Source organism: Corvus hawaiiensis, chromosome 1 (assembly GCF_020740725.1).
Source record: "Corvus hawaiiensis isolate bCorHaw1 chromosome 1, bCorHaw1.pri.cur, whole genome shotgun sequence".
In the NCBI taxonomy this organism is placed as follows: Eukaryota; Metazoa; Chordata; class Aves; order Passeriformes; family Corvidae; genus Corvus; species Corvus hawaiiensis.
In genome coordinates this window covers 98,115,149-98,132,850 of record NC_063213.1, presented here as the reverse complement: position 1 = coordinate 98,132,850, position 17,702 = coordinate 98,115,149, and the positions used below count along the sequence as shown (strand labels likewise).

General features: G+C 50.3%; 1 protein-coding gene across 4 annotated transcripts in view; it reads left to right on the top strand.

Annotated features, from left to right (window-relative positions):
* Positions 1 to 201: 201 nt before the first annotated feature.
* KANSL1 (KAT8 regulatory NSL complex subunit 1) overlaps positions 202 to 17,702 on the top strand; it is an 81,224-nt gene continuing 63,723 nt past the window's right edge. For 3 of the 4 annotated variants that reach the window (XM_048319371.1, XM_048319362.1, XM_048319350.1), the window contains exon 1: positions 202 to 456. The gene's annotated coding sequence lies outside the window, so the exon portion shown is untranslated. Of the gene's footprint in view, positions 457 to 7,861; positions 7,969 to 17,702 lie in introns of those variants that run through there. The other variant, XM_048319357.1, reaches the window with a different exon arrangement.

Sequence of the window (17,702 nt, the reverse complement as noted above, 5' to 3'; positions counted from 1 at the left end):
TCCGGGAGAGCTCCGCCCCGCCGCGCTGCCCCGGGGGGCCGGGCCCGGCCGGCTCCGTGCAGAGCGGGGACCCCCCCCCCCCCCGCCCGCCGCCCCGCGCCTCCATTTTAGCCCGGGGAAGCGAGGCCGGGCCCGGGGGGGCTTCGAGCAGGATCGGGGGTGGGGGGCGGCCCCCGCGCCCCCGGGCCGCGCTCCGAGCGCTGCCGGGCCCGGCCCCGCCGGCCCGCCCGGGGCGGGATGGAGGTAACGGTGGGAGGGGGTGGCAGAGCCCCCTTGTGACAGCCCTTTCTCTCTCCAGCTCCTGGATTTTCCTACCTCCTCGAGTAAATAAATAAGAAACTTCCATCCCGCCCGGCGTCGGCGGAGGCTGGTAGGATCCGGAGGCCGTCCCCGTGCTGCCGGCTGCCCACCTGGAGCGCAGGTGTGAGGATGGGCCTGGCCAAGATGCCCAGCAAGGTAGGTCCCGTCTGCCCCGCTGGCCAGGGCTCCCGGGGCCCTCCGCCCCCAGCGCCGGCCGGGTCGGGTGTGCTTAGGTGCCTTGGCAGGTGCTGGGTTGGTTCCTGGCCGTGCAGGATGAGGCTGGAGCCCTGCACGTAGTTTCTTGGCTCATGCAGAACTTTAAAATGGAGGTTTGGGATTATGGCTGGAAGTGTGGATTCATCCCGTGTGTACAGGGTGTTTCTCTCTCCAAAGCTATTCCAATGCATGTAGTGAAGAGACGTGGAGGCTCCTTTCGGGAGCACGTGTGTGTATTTACAGGTGAACCCTTGTGTGCAGCAGCATCAAGACGTCAAGGCATGACTTGCCCAGAAAAAGAAAGATCTATTTTTTTTCCTCCCTTTGTTGTGTTCATCCTTAAACCCCAGGTTTGCACGATAAGGTCTTTTTAATTTGCTGATATGATCTGGTTTATAGATGTATTTATAGTATCCAAAGAGTTTTGTGTACACCTGTCAGAGGGGTCTTGGCTTTGTCCTGTGAAAACCAAAGGTCTAAAACTGGAGTTTCCTGCTCACATTAATTAATGTCCCTCTGGTTTCCCCATGTGTGAGGTGGCCGTGGTGCTTCTGGGTCTGGAGTGGAGCCTGGCAGGGTTTTGCTGGTGCTTCTTTAGAAAAGTGACCTCTTGCCTTGCTAAAGTTATTACACATTAAAATTGTGTCCTAAACACTCAGGTACAGGAACTGAATTCTGTGCAGCTGCATAAAACCTGAAGGGAATTGCTAAAGTGAAGGATATTTCCTTCTCTTCATAAATCTATGAGCCAAAGCAACCTAACTTTAGGCCAATTATTGAGGCTGAGTTTAGACAAATTCTCTTGTAATGGGAAAACCAAAAATCTTATCTCAATCCCTTCACACTGACCTTATACAAATCTGCTGTGGTATTTGATCTCCAGTTGGCCAACACAGTAGCAGAGCTCTTGGTCTTTGTACACAGAATAACAGTGAGTTGTTTTGTGGGCTTTAAAAAATGGAATTAAAACTCCCTGTTGTGGGTTTTGGAGGTTATCCCGAAATACCTTGGAAATCTGTGCTCCTACAGCTCCTGCTGACACAGGTGGGAATTCGGAGATAACTTCTCTGCAGACTGGTCTTTATTTCCAAAGTGCCACATGCTGATGTGTTGGGGTTTGATGCGTGGCTGTGTGGAGCCAGTCACCCACGTAGGCACTGGGGTGTTGTCAGCCCCATGAGTGTCCCACCTAACAGGACATTTGTCCTGATCCCAAGTGCCAGCTCCTTAGGCTCATGCTGCAGCCTGGAAAACTTGGGAGGAGAAAACCCAGTAAAATTTAAGAGAGCTGCAGCCCTTGTGGGATGGGGAGATGGTGCTGGTTTGGTGTCCTGGCTGGGGAAGCTGCGGGAGGTGCCCCAGCTTCGGGAGGGCACTGCAGGGTGTCCCTGATGGAGCAGGGAAGGGCACATGGGAGGATGACACTGGATTGTTTCTGCCTCCCATGAGCTGGAAGGAGCAGTGCCTGTGTGTGCTGGTGGGGCACAGAGGGGGTGTCCGGCCATTGCTGAGGGGCGTTTGCTTCTGGTGGTGAGGATCTTGCTGGATCTTGTTTTTTGGAGTGTGTTGAGTGTGTCACAAGTTGAATTGCTTTACAGCTCTGCTAGGACCTGAGGGCTGTTCTCACCGGTATCCCCCACTTGTGCTCAAGCTCTAGCACCTGGTATTGTCACAGTTTGCAATGTTTTATTGTCATAGAAGAGACCAACTCAATTATAGCCCTTAAATTTTATAGAGCTCATTACCTGGAGCTCCTCAGAGGGGCGGGAGGTTTGTGGGAGCAGAGGAGCAGGAAGCCCTGCCTGGTCCTTCCCAGGGAAATGCAGCCTGTGCTGCTCCAGCCCTGGCTGTGCTGTGGTTGCAGAACGGGGACTCGTTGCCTTCTCCTTCCCGTTGCCATTTCCCTGTGGTTGCCTGGGCTCCGATTCTCCTGCGCTGGACTTGTCATAGGAAGTGTTGTTAATAAGAGCAAGTAAAGACAGGACTTTTTCATCTCTCAGTTCTGATTTCTGGCTGTGCTGCCGAGGGTGTGAAGGCAGGTGGATCTGTCTGGGACTGAGGAATTTGCATGAAGCCCTGACACTCTGGGCTCAGACCTGCAGGTTGGGTTATCTCTGGAACAGAGGGTCTCAGAGCACAGCCCTGATCACAAGATGCTGAGTGACTCTTCACCAGGGACACAGGAATAAATAATCTAATATCCTGATTATTAGCTATGATTCAGTCTGGTTAAAATGCTGCTCCAGTTTGGGATTAAACTGATTTATAAGCAGCTACCAATAGCATGGTAATATTTCCCCCACGTCTGGAAATCCAAACAGCAATAGAATTGTTCCGAGTGCCCTACAGCAGAAATAGGAACTAATTCTTGTAGTGGATATGGGTAAAGTCACATGAAAAAGAGGACTGCAATGTGAATCAACAAACAGGGACTTTTAAAATTGGTGTTAGTGTGGCTTGAGGCAGAGGGTGTCCCCTCTCCCTCTAGGGCCAGCAGTGATGGGAGGCTGGATTTGGGAGTCTCGGGTTCACTGTTGATTCACACAGGGCGCGTGAGGTGCAGGATTTGGTGCAGATTGAATCTATGAAGATGTTCTGTGTGACTTAGCCATGGCTTGTGGATAAAGGAAAGTAGATCAAGACTTTCCAACTGGAAGAGGGAGAAAGGGTTGAGTTGTGCAGCAGGTATAAACCCAGCTTCCCTCTCAGCCTGTGCTGGTATCCAGCTATCAGTCCCCAGCTGGAGTAACAGCTTAAAAATTCAGGGTGGTTTATCGTGAGTGCTCAGCCAGACATGATTCTTCAGGAACCGCTTCTCTGTGCTCCCCAAGCTGGAACAAGGAGAAGTTCCCACCAGGACTCTGTGAAGCTGCTGCTTCTTCTTCTGTCCAATGTGCTTTGGTCTGATGCAACAGCAGGGAGGATTTGAGAACTTTTTGGCACGATGGGACCAATGCCTTTGGCAGGGGCTCAAACACACTGGGGTGAAGTTTGTTACCTATGTGAAGTAGTCCAACATTCCCTGGGCTCACATCCCTATGGAAGCCATAGAACTACATTTCACAGTGGAAAGTGTACATAGAAATCTTAATTAATTCAAAGTATCTTAATAATGTGTCACAGTAACAAAGCCCCTTGACTTCACAGTATTTTAAATAATTTTCCCCCTCACCTGGCTATCCTTGAGTGACCTGGGTGACTTTGAGAGGTACCCATGGTCTGTGGAGTAGATACTCCAGTATGAAAACAAACAACAAGGGCTTGGAATGACAGGGAAAGGGAATGGCTTTAAACTAACAGAGAGTAGGTTTAAATTGGGTATTAGGAAGAAGTTGTTCCCTGGGAGGGTGGGAAGGCCCTGGCACAGGGTGCCCAGAGCAGCTGTGGCTGCCCCTGGATCCCTGCAAGGGTCCAAGGCCAGGTGGGACAGGGCTTGGAGCAGCCTGGGATAGTGGAAGGTGTCCCTGCCTATGGATGGTCTTGAAGGTCCCTTCCCACCCAAACCATTCTGGGATTCCATGTTGTCTTTGGAATTCTGAATGTCTGTATCAAATGGCTCCACCTAAATCATCAAGGGGGTTTTCAGACAAGCATTTGAACTTACACTGATCACTTAGCTCTTTGCGAGTAGCACATTCATTTCCTGTTCTTATCAAGCAAACTAAAACTCCACTGATCCAGAAATCCCCTGAGGAAGATCCAGGTTTGTAGCTCACCTTAGGATACATTAGTTGAACAGATACCTGCCTCATCAGGGAGGGGTTGCTGAGTCTTACCAACCTCTGTGCTGTTTGCCTTCATGTGCTTCTATTTTCTGCTTTTTAAGGACTTTGCCCTTTTTCTTTCCCATTTAGTGGGCATTTTCAGTGAGCTGCCTGGGACATGCTGTGTGTGTCGTAGCTCAGGAGGGCCTTCCTTGCCATCATTCTGGTGAAGAAGATTGTCAGGAGAGCAATGATTACTGCAAAGATCTCTTGTTGCTACAGCTTATCCATATTTAGCTTTAAACCAGAAATGTTTTGCATCATCTGAAGCCTTTGGGGCCACTGACAGTTGAGTTCACTGTTTTTTGTTAGGGTGAAGTTGCAAATGAAGGTGCAAAAGTTGTGGTTGTATCTGTAGGGAGTCTCATCACTGTTATTCAGTGGCCATCCACCTTTCCCGCATTCAGGATGTTTCCCAAACTGGAATAGCATGTTTTTAGGCTCAAAAGTCATAAATAATAGCACTTAAAAGTTATTTTATGTGCAGATGTGCATATACTTATTGTATAGAGAGTTAAATTTCTGAGGCAGGTTCAATCAGAGCAAGTAATGAGGATGAATAGGTGGAAAGATGAGGTAACAATTAAGTGTGAGTAGCTGGGTACACAGTCCTCACCAGATACTGTGGTTTGAGTGTTCTGGATGCTCTGCAGAAGAAGACAATTCAAAGGATGATGCTGTAAAAATGGGGATTCACTGGGGAGAGCTGCTCTTGTTCATGTGGGGCATCTCAAGATCAGGAGCGTCCTGTGTGAGGACAGGTGGCTGGTCCAGGAGTGGCCAGGTGACCAGCTGTGGCACAGTTTTGAGTGGGAAACTTGGGACTGGCAGGGCCATGGGAGGTACATGTCAGAGGCCAAAGTTGTGTTATTTTAGACTGCGTGGCAATTTTTGCTACATCATCTCCAGATCAGGCTGGATGATGGAAGCTGCAGCTGTGTCTGTGCTGCAGGAAGATCCAGACCTGTTCTGGAATGGAAGGTGGAAATCTGGGTTCTTGGTCTGTGCCTCAGCAAAAAATCCTGCACTGCAGAATGAAAAGATCAGAAACGTTATTGCACAGGAATTTCTTTTAACTTCCTCCACAACAGATTGTCCTCACTCTTCTGTTCCAGTACAAAACCACATTTGTTGCTACTTCTGCTTTCTGGTTCTGAGGAGATCAGGAGAAGTGTGAAGCTGCTGAATTCCTCATGCAATTGTCTTTCAGAAATGGTAATTTTGTTACCCTTAAGAATAGATTGTGTTCACTGTGTGACCCCGTTCGGTGCTGCATGTGGGGCTGCTGATAACACACTGCCCTGCTGTCCTGCTTGGCACTGTTTCATCGCTGACTGTTCAAGGTCTCTACGCTCTTTTTTTTTTTTAAGGTACTGCATGAGAGTGCTGAGCCTGGGGTAACTGGCGTGTGGGGATGGAATGGCCATCAGGAAGGGGACACCTGGGACTGCAAGGGACAGCACAGGAGCGGAGCTGGTTGTCTGCAGCTCCCTGCTAGGGCATAAAAACCAGCATTGGTCTCACTGCTGTCCTTAGTTGGATATTTTTCTTGGAAAAACACTTAGGTATGAGCTACGTTTTGAGCATTTGTGTTGTCAGCAGAGACCTCTGGGGTGGCTCTTACTGCAAGCCCAGGTGGTCGCACACACTCTTAGAAAAATGATGAAATGTGAATTTCCTGACCCAAAAAACGCAGCTGTAATGACGGTGCCATGGTGTGATTTGTTAAGCAATATGTTGGATTTTAAAGAGCAGTGGTAGTGTCTTGACTCTGTATCTCCAAATGCTTTTTAGAGGAAGGGAGCGTTGCTCAGGCACGTGGTGGGATTCTTGAGCAGGGCTGGGAGTTGGACTCTGATCGTTATGGGTCCCTTCCAGCTCGGGGTGTTCTGCAATTGCTTGTGTGGTATTGTACCACCTTGTGTGGTGCTGGGATTGAAGCAAGAGGAGGAAATAAACTTGTCTGTGTGCACTGCATAATCCAGGCCAGGATTGTCCATATGGAAAGAGGATTCCTGCTTACCTAACTCTGCAGTCGAGCAGGACAGGTTTTGTTTTTCTCTAAGTGCAGGGGCAGGTTCTCCTCTGTGACGGTGAACACAGCTGGCACTGCTGTACCTTTTTCCCTATGCAGGCAAGTGATGGTCTAAAGCACTTTCTTCTTGGCAGAGCTGCATTCCTGCTGTAGAGGCAGCAGAGCAGTGTTCTGGCTGAGAGAGATCCAGCCCCAAACTGCCGCCAGAGCAGGGAAGTGCCTTTGCCTGGCAGGAATTTCGAGCCGGGTTGAGGCACTCCGAGAGTGCCGGGGGCAGGTGGAGGCGTGGGCTCTGTCTGTGCTGGGGGACAGTCAGTGTCACCCGCCTGCAGGTGGCCAAAGTGAAGGTCAAAGAGGTGACATGGTTCCTGCAGTCCCAAACGAATCCTTTCCTGCTCTTGGTGTGCGCTGCGTGACGGAGCTTGTGAGGAGGGGGAAGGATCCGGGGGACAGTAGGAGGAACCCTCTTTGCCGAGCTGCAGGCGCGCTCCCGAGGCTGCCAGCCCTGCGTCTCCCCGGGACACCGTCCCCAAACCCTGTTCGGAGCCTCGGAGCTGCGGGAGCAGGGCGAGCCCCGGAGCCCGGCGGGGCGCTGGGGGTCGTGGAGCCTTTGGGCAGATTTTCTGGGAATAAAGCTGGGGACTGTGGCAGGAGCGATGCGAGACGAGCCAGCAGGGAGCTCCCGGGGCTGCGGGTGGAGACGGGAGAGCGTGACGTGCGGTTTTGGGGGGAAACACTTAAACGGCGAAAGTTGGGGTTTTTTTTTTTTCATTTTTCCCGGGAGCGGGCTTGCGGTGGAAGAGCGGGCAGCGCTGTGCATTTTGGGCGGGAAACGGTTAAAACAGAGGCGTTCCTGCAGCGCCGTGTCCTGCGTGTCCCCCGGGCGCGGGGGCGGGCGGACTCCAACTCCCGCCGTGCCCCGCGCCCCGCCGCGGGCTCCCCCTGGCGGTGTCCGGCGGGGAGCGCAGCCTTCCGCAACGGCGGGGCCGCGGCGGGCGGACAAAAGGCGCCGGGTCCGCCCCTCCCTCCCCTTCCCCTCCCTCCCTCCTTCCCCGGCGGCGGCGGCGGTGCCGGTGCCCGCCCCTCCCGTCCCTCCCCTTCCCCTCCCCTCCCGCACTGCAGCTCCTCCGCGCGGCCGCGGCGGGCGCTCGGCGGGGCCCCCCGGCTGCGGGCGGGCGCGGGTTGCGCTGCGCGGCGCGGCCGCCGGGGGCGCTGCGGCGGCGCCCCCCCGCCTCCTCCCCGTCCTCCTCCTCCTTCCCCCCGGTGCATTCTCCGGCTGACGGGAGGGGGAGGGCAGGGAAGGAGCCCGGCCGCCATTTTCGAGCCGCGCCGCCGCCGCGCTCGCCCGGAGCAGGGGGGGACCGGGCGCGCCGACGAGAAGCGCCGCAGCGCCCGCTCCGCCCCAGCGCTCCGACCCGGGGGCGGGGGGGGCCCCGCTCCCCCCCTCCCCCCCCACCCCCAGCACTGCGGCCGCCGAGGGAGACGGGCGAGCCCATCCCCCGTTCCGCCGGGGCGGGCGGGGGGGGGCGCCGGGGGTGGCGGCGCCGCGGCTGCCGCCCCTCGTCCCGGGGGGGCCCGCTTGGTTTGTTTGCGAACTGCGCCCGTTTCGCCGCGGCCGAGCCCGCCCGGACCGCGCTCGCCGCTCGTCACGTGGTAGGTGCCGCTCGCCCCGCGCCCGCCGCCCCGCGCCCGCCGCGCCTCCCCCGCCGCCCCTTTGTTAGAGCCGCCGCGCCCCGCCGGGCCCCGCCGCCGCCGCGCCCCAACTTCTCTGAGCCCCCCCTTGCCTGCCCTTCCCCTCCCCGGTGCGGCGGAAAGTGCGGGGGTCGCGGCGGGAGAGCCGCCCCGCACCCCCCCGCCCGCCGCCCCCGGTGCTGCGGCTCCCCGGGGCGGGGGGGGGGGGGGGGGCGGCGCGGGCGGGGGGCGGTGGCGCCACTTTAAATTGAAATTCCGTCCCCGGGGGTCCCGCAGGGTCGGGTCGGGGCCTCTCACGTGGCCGCTGCCCCCGGGGAGGGGAAGGGACGGGAGGGGAGGGAGGAAGGGGGGGGGGGGGGGCACTATTCCCTAACCTGGTGGGAAAGGGGGTCTGGGGTGGGGGGGCACACGCGAAGTTTTAAAAGTAAACAGAAAAAAAAAATTTAATTGCATAACCTCAAAGCTTGCAAAACGCGTGGAGGGAGCAGGTCCCGCGGCCCCAAATCCGCCTGGAAAATAGGAGCGGAGCGGTGCCGGTAATCCCGGTGGGCTGTCACCGGCGGGAGCCGTGTCACCGGGTGCTCTCCCTGCTCCCGGGGTGCACAATAGCGTTATTTTCCAGGTGGCTTCGAGCTCCAAAACCATTTCCTTCTATTTACTTTCCAACCGCATATTTTGTATTTTATTTATTTCAAATCGGCCCTGCCGATCCAGAATAATTTTCCCCAAAACAAGCTGGAAGAGTTGGGCTATCCTGAAATGTTTTCTGTGATCCCTACGCGTGTTTACTTCCATCACGGGATTAGCATCTTCTAGTGCTTGATTACAGAGAAATTTCCATCATTTGGGGTATAAATGGGAGTCATGTAGGAGGAAAAATAAAGCAGCTAAATATATTGGGAACTAAAGTTATTTTCTCCCCAAAAATCAGACCCACCTTCCAAACCGAGGTGTCATCTCTCCTCTCCTTAAATTTGTGTCCAGGTGGAGCGGAAGGCAGGCACTCCATAGATTTTGTTCCCTGTTATGTAAAATGCACTTGAATGACAAACTGTAGTTTTCCATGAAACCGGTCAGGATATGGGAGGAACTGCAGGTTTTTTATTTGTTTTGACTGACCATTATATTTTGAACTGGTTTGGGCCACGGCCGTGTTGATGGTTACATCATGTCATGTGTTGTGTAAAAATAAGGTGAGGAAAAAGCCCGTTTCTCCGGGGTGGGAAAGTCGGGAAGGACTCCGGTGCGGGTCGGTCCCGCTGCCTGCGGGGGATAAAACATTCTGGGGGTGGTTGAGGTGTGACGCGTGGCTGTGTGTGCCACCGAACCTCTGCCGCGGCTGGCAGTCCAGGCATCTGTTTGTGTACCAGCGTTTTCTCTTTAAAACCATATTTGTCCTTTTTATAGCCTTTGTTTTCATGGAGGAACCTCTGATGCTCTTCCCTGCTTCAGCGTATCCTCTTGGATTTCCATTCTGGCACGGGAACAGCGATGCTGTTCAAGCTGATTATATTTTTTTTTTTTTTCTTTAATTGAGAAGTCAGCAGCCTTTTAAATCTGCGAAGGGGGCGGTGGAACAGAGTGGGCCCGGGGGCAGCGAAGGAGAGCCTGGGGAAAGCCCGGGCTGGTGCTGGGACCGGCTCGGAGCTCGGTTTCCCTGGCCGAGGTGCCGGCCTCCGCCCGCCCCCGCACGCCAGATACGGGCGGCCTGGCTTTTGGCGCGGGAGGGATGGGGATGGTGTGTTTTTCCCTGTAGCCACACTGCCAAGGTAGCACAGCTGTGTGGGGCTTAATGGATTGATATGCTGCAGGAGCAGTTAATTGTGGAACTTGGTTGTGGTACTGTTATAGCTGATTTGTAATGATTTAGCAATGAGGAATGACTTGTGTTCCCTCGTCAGAGGTGATAAAGCAGCAGATGACCAGGCAGATGTGGCTGTGGGTTTCTCTTACGCCTTTTTTCCCCTCTTTTGCCTTTTATTTATTTATTTTTTAATGCTGTATTTCAGCCTCATTTGCTCTCGGAGATCATCCGGTAACCGGAGAGCTGGTGAGATTCTGACATCATGTAAGGCAGGGGTGAAAACTGAGCGGTTCTGTGACCAAAGTCACTTCTTTTTGCCCTGTTTATAACTTGTGTTTTGGTGAAGGCCACTGCCATTATCTAATGAACGCCCAGAACAAAGACTGTCTCTGGAGTTCCAGCACTCCACCCTTCCCTGCTCAGGCTCCACTTGCTGCCTGTCCTTAGGAGCCTCAAAAAGCTTTTCCATGGAGGATGAGATGCAGTGGATAGCGAGGTAAAGATAAGGCCTGAGGATTCTTAGGCCCAACCCGAGGGAAAGAGTAAAGCTTGGGGAGTGGGAGAAAGGGCAAGCAGCACATATTTTGATTTATGCGCCTTCCCCCCGCCCCCTTCCATATAATTTTCCTTTTCTGGAAAACTACTTTTTTCTGGGACCATTTTTTGAGAGTAGGTCAGTGCTATCTCAGGCCCATACCCAAACAGCACCTGATTTTGCATTTTTTCTGTTTGTTTTTTTACTGGACTATGAGAGAAACAGGTGGGCCAACTTAGGCCTAAATGGGAATTTAATTCCTGAAAGGGTCTCAGGTGGATCACATAGTGATGAGACCAAATAATGAGTAAGTTCTGCACGCCTGCCTCTCTTCCCAGTGTTTATCCTTCCATTAAAAAGAGCTCTGAGCACTGGGCAGTAGCAATGGCAGGTGATCTGAGAAGCACCGTTTCCGTTGCTGCATTTTATAAATACCATGTCCCTGCTCATGACTTCCAGGAATACAATGTCTATCTGGAATGAAAAGCAGCAGAGACTCGGTTTGAAAATCCTTCCCTGTAAACAGGAGTTTGGCTGCGTGTTTGAGGATGCAGTTTTCTGTGACAAATCGTTTAAATTGGAATAAAAGCTTTCTGTTCTTTCTCAGCTGGGCCAGGAGTTGTCATACCCAAATCAGCAAGAGTCTGGGTGATGCAGGACTTGAGTAAACATAATTCCATTAAACCCTGTGCATGTCCTCATCAGCCGGAGTTCAGAGCTGTGTTTTTAGAAGAGGAGAGTTTGGATAAGGTCTCGTTCAGGTTTTTTGAAGTTAGAAGATCAGTCTGGATCTCCCCTGCCAGGAGGCACAGCCAGCAGGTTACTGCTGGAGTTTGGAGAGTGAGACAAATGGAGAAATGGGAGATGTGAATAGTTGGGAAGACCTAATTCTGGAGAGTACGGTTTTGACAGTGCAGTATCTGAATATGGTGATGAAACTGTGCTGTTTATCTGATAAAATGAGGGAAGAAGGTAACAAAATCACATCTCAAGAGGGGAAATGGGAGTAGCTGTCAGCCTTGAACAGGCCTCGTCCTCATCTGTGCCTGAGTTAATCTCTTGTTGCAAACTTACTTTTTTCAGATTTGGTGGAAAGAGAAATTTAATTGAAATATATATTTCTGTATTGGGAGCTGCTTCAGGCCTCAGAGGCCTTAGCAGAAGGTGGACCTTAAAGATTTCTCATTTTCAGCTCTCAGACGTTGGGAAACATCTCTCTGAAATCTTTATAACTTCCTGTCAAGGTCTGCAGCGACAGAGGATGTGATGGGAAGGTTACTGTGAAGTTGCTTTGCACTAAATGAGGAAGAGCAAGCCCAGCTCAGGCTGTAATTACGGCCCGTGAAAAAGAACCTGTGATGTGTGAGTGACCATCACTTTTTATTAAACGAGTGTCTCTGCTCTGGAGTTCTTGTCACGGTGGCAGCCACGGTGGGCTGTGCTCTCTGAGATCCGAGGAGCAGGAAAAGCTGAGATCTGCAGTCAGCTGTGCACTCGTGTCATGAGGAACCGAGTTCTGAACTCCAGTCAGAATGAAGTATTTGAACTTGGCTGCCAGATTGGGCAGGGATCTGGTGATTTGGGACACTTAATTCTGCTCCTCTCTGGGCTGTTATTTCCTCTTGAGGACATGGCCAGTTATCGCAAGGCACTCCAAAGGACTTTTTGTAGTGACAGTCAATGCCTTGTTCTAAACTATTAAGTATAAAATATGAAGTATTAAGGTGGTGCCACTTTATGGGGCAGGGGGTGTTAAGAGTTTTGGGAATAGTTGTATGCTTTTGAGCAAAGCTGGGTATGACTGCACCTAGTGAATGAAAATGTGTCTTTAAAATTAAAAGGCAATTCTGTTTTTTGTTTAACTTGCTCCCTGAGTCCTGAGTTCAGTTTTTCATATTTCCTGGGCAACTTGCCCAGATTATGTGAAAGAAAAACAAAATCTTTCTGATACTGGATGGGGAAGACCTGGATTTCACAATTAAAGCTTTTCTAAATTTTACTTTATTTTTTACTTTTTGTCTCTGACAGGCTGCTGCTGTCTGCAGCTGACCCATTATTATTTTTTGAACCACATTTCTTGTGATTTGACTCTGAACTGCAACTTTGTTCTGAAGAGTAGCTTAACAGCAATGGGTATTTTTGTCTCCAGCCACTTAATTTTCCAGGTGAAGGCATTCTTGCTTTTGTTGTTCACTTTTCCAGGTTTTTTTGGCAGAGATGACAGTTAATCTTGCTTTGTGGCTTCTGTTTTTCTTTCTGACATCATATTGATGAAACCTCCTTTACCTCAGATGATGCAATTGATTTGGTTTATTTATATCCAGCGAAAATTCACAGGCGTAAGAGAGAATTACTCTTGCAAAAAGAGATCTCAGAGTTGACCAGACTCTGCTATTCATGTGGACAAGGAAGTGGAAACAGCAGCTTTTAGTTTAATCTTGAGGGTTTCTCTTTGGAAACAAAAGTAGAGCTCAGTAATATTTCTGGGATGTTCTTACTATTAAAATTCTTATTTTTCCCGGGGAGATTAGGCGCAAGTCTGTAGTGTTAATAGCTGTGCAAGGTACTCGTGTATGTATTGTAAAAATCTGTGGTTCTTGTGTATGTTCTTAACCTTTTTTTAGTTAACATTAAAAAAAAAAACCTGTTTCCCAAATGTGGGTCATTGCAAGCACACAGTCTGCACGTGATAACTGGCTTATCAATAAGGTGATCGTCCTGTACTTGCCTGTCACGTTTCCTTAATTAAAGCTTTGAGAGTTGCTTCTCATGTAAATCCCTTTCTAAATTGGTAAACGCCTGTCTTACAACTGTAAAATGTTGAAAAGCGATAACAAAAGGCACATTGAGAATCTGTTTTGCACAATAGTTGTAACTTTGGTAGATGGACGTTGTGGATATGGAAAACATTTGTAGGGCTCAGGGAGTTGTTGTATGTTGTTACCTGCTGAGGTTAGAAGCACAGATGATGTGTTTTACTTGCAAAATGAAGTGTAGAGGGATTTTATTTTAGCAAGTTGGGGGGTTTTTTTGTGTGCTTTGTTTTGGTTTTCTGACTGAAACATGTTTGTAACCACACGAATTCAAGAGTTGGCTGCACTGTTGATCTGTAGTGGGGGAGGAGAGGGGAAGTGGGAATTGGTATAATACTCACTTCCTTCAGGGTAACTTTGCTTTTATTGCTTCTAACAGCACCTTTGTGTATGTCAGGAAATGGGTGTTGGGGAGGACAGAGCTTTGGGGTGAAGGGGTTTCAGGGTGCTGGAATTCGGGATAATTTCAGGGATTGAGACCGTAATCCAGGGAACAGAAATATGTGAGGTGGGTGTGACCAAGCGGTGCAGGAGGGATGGAGGGCAGAGGTGATGGAGCCAGGTGGGTGCCATGGTGGGATTGATGTCTGGGAGGAGACCAGCTGGTGGGAGAGCATGGACAGCCCTTCCAGAGGCAAACTGGAGTGAGTTTAGACAGGTGCCTCCTGTGTCCAGTTCATGGAGCTCCCCATATCTTCTCATGAGCCTCACTGGAAGCACAGTGCCTGGTTTCTCCCCAAGAAAACTCAAAACTTCCTGTGTTTGTTTTGGGCTTATTTTTGAGGTATTGCACAAAGTCATGTGCTTGGAAACCCAGTTCTCCTTTCAAGGTCTGATTGTAAAATTGGGTTTTAGAAGCAGAGGGTATTGAATAAGTCAGCATGCTGGAGGATTGTTTTCAGGGGTGTCATGACCTGATGCTGCTCCAGGTATAGGGTGACTGCGTGTGTTCCTCCTGCCCCCTCTGACTTCCCATTGCTGCCTCGGCCTTATTCCCTCCCACTCTTCCCTCTGCTCTGTGTTTAAGAAGTTCGAGCATTGGTGCTGCTGATGTGGAGTTGTAGGTGAAGCCCCCTGAGAAGCCCTGGTGCCTCTGCTGCCTCGGTGGCCTCCCGTGCACTCCTGGGGACCGAGGGAAGATGGATGAGTTACGGTTACCCTGGTTTTACCTGCTTGCTGCAGCCTTTCATCTTTGCTCTGTTAATTACTGCTAACTGCTCTGGCAGTGCTCTACTTCTAAATGGAAAACGAAGAACGTTCATTCAGTATTAGCTTAAGACATGCCGTAAACACCACGCTGGCCTTCCAGAAACAGCTCCTCTTGGATTTTCCCAGGTGAAGTCCAGCACAGGGGTTGCGCCACGGCTGCTGCAGGTTGGGCTGGAGTTGAGCTGTGGTGGTGGAACTGGAGCAGTGTCCAGTTGCTCTGGCCGTTCTCTACCAGCAGGGCTTGTGCCAGAGCAGAAGCCCCTTGGTCCCACATGTGTTACCTTGAGTGTGGGAATTAAAGACCCTTGGCAGGAAAATGGTGAAAAAAGGGTGCTCACATGGATCTGCTAATACAGATGGGTGACAGCAGTTTGAGTAGAACTTGCCAGCATGGTTTGGGTCCCAGGAGCAGGCAAAAGATTGGGGGATAATTCTTGGCCTTATTGTCAGACTTACCAGAATACTCTGAAAGTTCCTCAGACTGTGTGAATGACCTTCCCTTCCCATTCTATGACCTTTCCTTTTCTTTGTTCTCCTTCCTCAGAGATGCCTTAACACCTTCTCCCCTCCAATTCCCTGTTAGGAAGAAATTCCTGATAAGTGTAATGCGGCTTTAATAACAACCCAGACTTACAAACAGAGGGAGGGAACATGCTTACAAATGTTCCTTAATGTCTTTTCCAGGGGTTGCTCATAAAAGTAGAGATCTATTTCAATGTTAGAGAAGCCAGTGCTGTCCAGCACACAGAGAGTTGATAAGGACTTAAAATAAAAAAAACATAGACCAAATAACTTTTGGAGGTCATCTTTAAGCTACTAGAACAAAGCCTTATTCTTAGCGGAGGCTTTCCAGGCTTCCAAAGTATTCTAAATGGTGTCCACCCCATGAAAAGTGGAGCCAAGGAGGTTTGCAGTAGCTTACCAGGAGGATTTTTTGTTTTCAAGTGGGTTTGCTAACCTGGAGAAAATGGCAGTGTCAAAGTTTTGCTTCCATCTCCTACTTCTGTTAATTTGATGACTGTCCTACAGATTAAAACTCTCTCCAGCCTGGGCAAACTCCTGACTGGCTGCAGTGCAGATATGTTCATGAAGAGTCATTTAGCACCAAGGGGAGGGTTTTCTGCTCTTTTTGCAGTTGGGTGTTCCTGAAGCTGCTGCTGATGTCTCGTGGTAACTGTGGTGGAGAGCCCTGAGCCAGAGTTCCCCCTGGAAGGGAAACCCGTATGTTTCTGCAGAACTGGGAACCTGTTAGGGACAGTCATTCCCAGTGTGTGTGTCTCTAGTGAAGGTCTTGGAAGGAGGCTGGAGTGGAGGAAGTCTTTGTTCTGACGGTCTTCCTCCCTCCTCTCCCAAGGGTGTCTTAGCTACAAGTGGAAAGTTCCCTGCAAGTTCCTTTTTTTTTCTTTCTTCCCTGAATAGGCATGTTCAGTTTTTATTTATGGACCCAAATGGTGACTGAAATCCATTTTCAGTGAGTGTGGCCAAAACTTTTAGACATACAGATCCTTTTTTAGTAAGGATAAGGTGTAGTTCATGACAGAATACCATAAGTTCTGTGAGTAGGGGACTTGGGAAGCCTGAACCCATCTCCAGCATCTCAGTTGCAACAGCTTTTCTAAAGTCTGTTCCTCTGGGAGTCTGTTCTTCTTTCCTTGTCTCCTCCTGTGTCACCAAAGTGGATTTTATGGAGAGTGAGTTAGAATGACTGTTAGCAAGGTGCTGTAGCTGGGTAGGGAGAACCCTTGGGATCAGTTCAGGCTGGAGAATGAACAGATGGACAGCAGCCCTGGGGAGAAGGACTGGTGGGTGAGAGGCTGGACATGACCAATCCCAGAATCCCCCGTGCCCTGGGCTGGTCCCCTGGGGAGGGGGCTGGAACTGGATGAGCTTTAAGGTCCCTTCCAACCCAAATCATTTTGGGATTCTAGGACTCTGGAGGGTTTGTATTTTGGACCTGGCGAGGGGCTGGCCAGTTGACCAATATATGTACTCACTGGAAACCACACAGAGCAAATAATTCTGACCCTTCCCTCCATGGGAATGTGGGTTTGTTTCTCTAACTCATCTCTGATTTCTCACAAAAATTCAGGTTCTAGTACTTTGCTTTTCAGCCTTGATGTCTTTCTGGTCCCTGTTACGGAGAATCACCTGAATCTGATGCTTGGGAGTAACTGTGGTACAGCTGGATGAGCCCAGAAACAAAACTGGCTGTGAAATTTTCCTTGTTAAACATATTAAAACTTTAGATAGTCCTTGCTTTTCCTGTAAAGTGGTGTATTAATTTGGTCATTGGGGTGTGTTAATGAACAGCTACAACAAGCTTATGCAAATTTATGTGAAATTAGAGGATTGGCATATCAGGCAAGAGATCAGGGCAACTTTTTATTATTAAGTTGACGTTGAAATATCTTATGAAGATGCTAAATAACTTCAGTAAAAGGAAAATCAAGTAACTGTTTCACTGGTGGCACAGCCTGTGCTGTGGGTTATTTGAATGCAATTTAAAAAGGCATTTAAAAACACTGACAGTTTTAGTGGTAAGGAAAGTGGGTGAATGACCAGAAACTTGAAGGTGGGTGGGAAAAGGCTGCAGTGTAGAGAAAGGAAGAGTCTTTAGTTATTTCTCTTAATTTATTTGCTCTAGTTGAGTTAAACCCAGGCTTGCTCTGACAGTCAGTGTAGAACTGCTCTGTGCGTGTGTGGGTTAATCTTTATCCATGCTCTTGAAAGAGAAATGGGAATTGCTAACACTGGAAATCACCTGGCTCATTCGGAAATGTACTTCTGAGAAAGTGGGTTTCGTATACACCAGGGAAGCAACTTTCTTGAAATCCAGGTTTCAGGGAAGCGGTGGGGTTTCTTCAGCCACTGGGAGTTTAAGCATATGGAGATTTGTTCCCCTCAAGCCCTGTCTGTGTTACATGTTATAGTCAAATTTGTCATTTTTAAGACCCCTGAGCTGGCAGTAGAAGCACTGAAAACTATTTCATAGGTGTAGCTCAGGGATTTTAATGACGAAGTTGGTGAGCTGCTGGCATTGAGGAATAGGAGCATCCAGGATTGGAGCTTTCCTGGAGGCCTGGAAGGGTTCTGGTGTGCTCATGGATAAACTGAAAGATGGGAATTGCAGTTACAGACAGGCATTGACTTTGGGAGATCCTGAGGGCTGGGTTGTGTATTCCTGTTTCTGTTCCCAGCTGCCTTGTGCCCGCCTGGCTCTGCTGAGCATGGCTGGGGCTCCCAGGGGGAGGAGGCTGCGCTCAATGTGACGAAGCGCAAGCGTCACATCCAAGTCTCGCTGCCGTTGTCCAAAGTGTTTGATTTATTTCCTCCA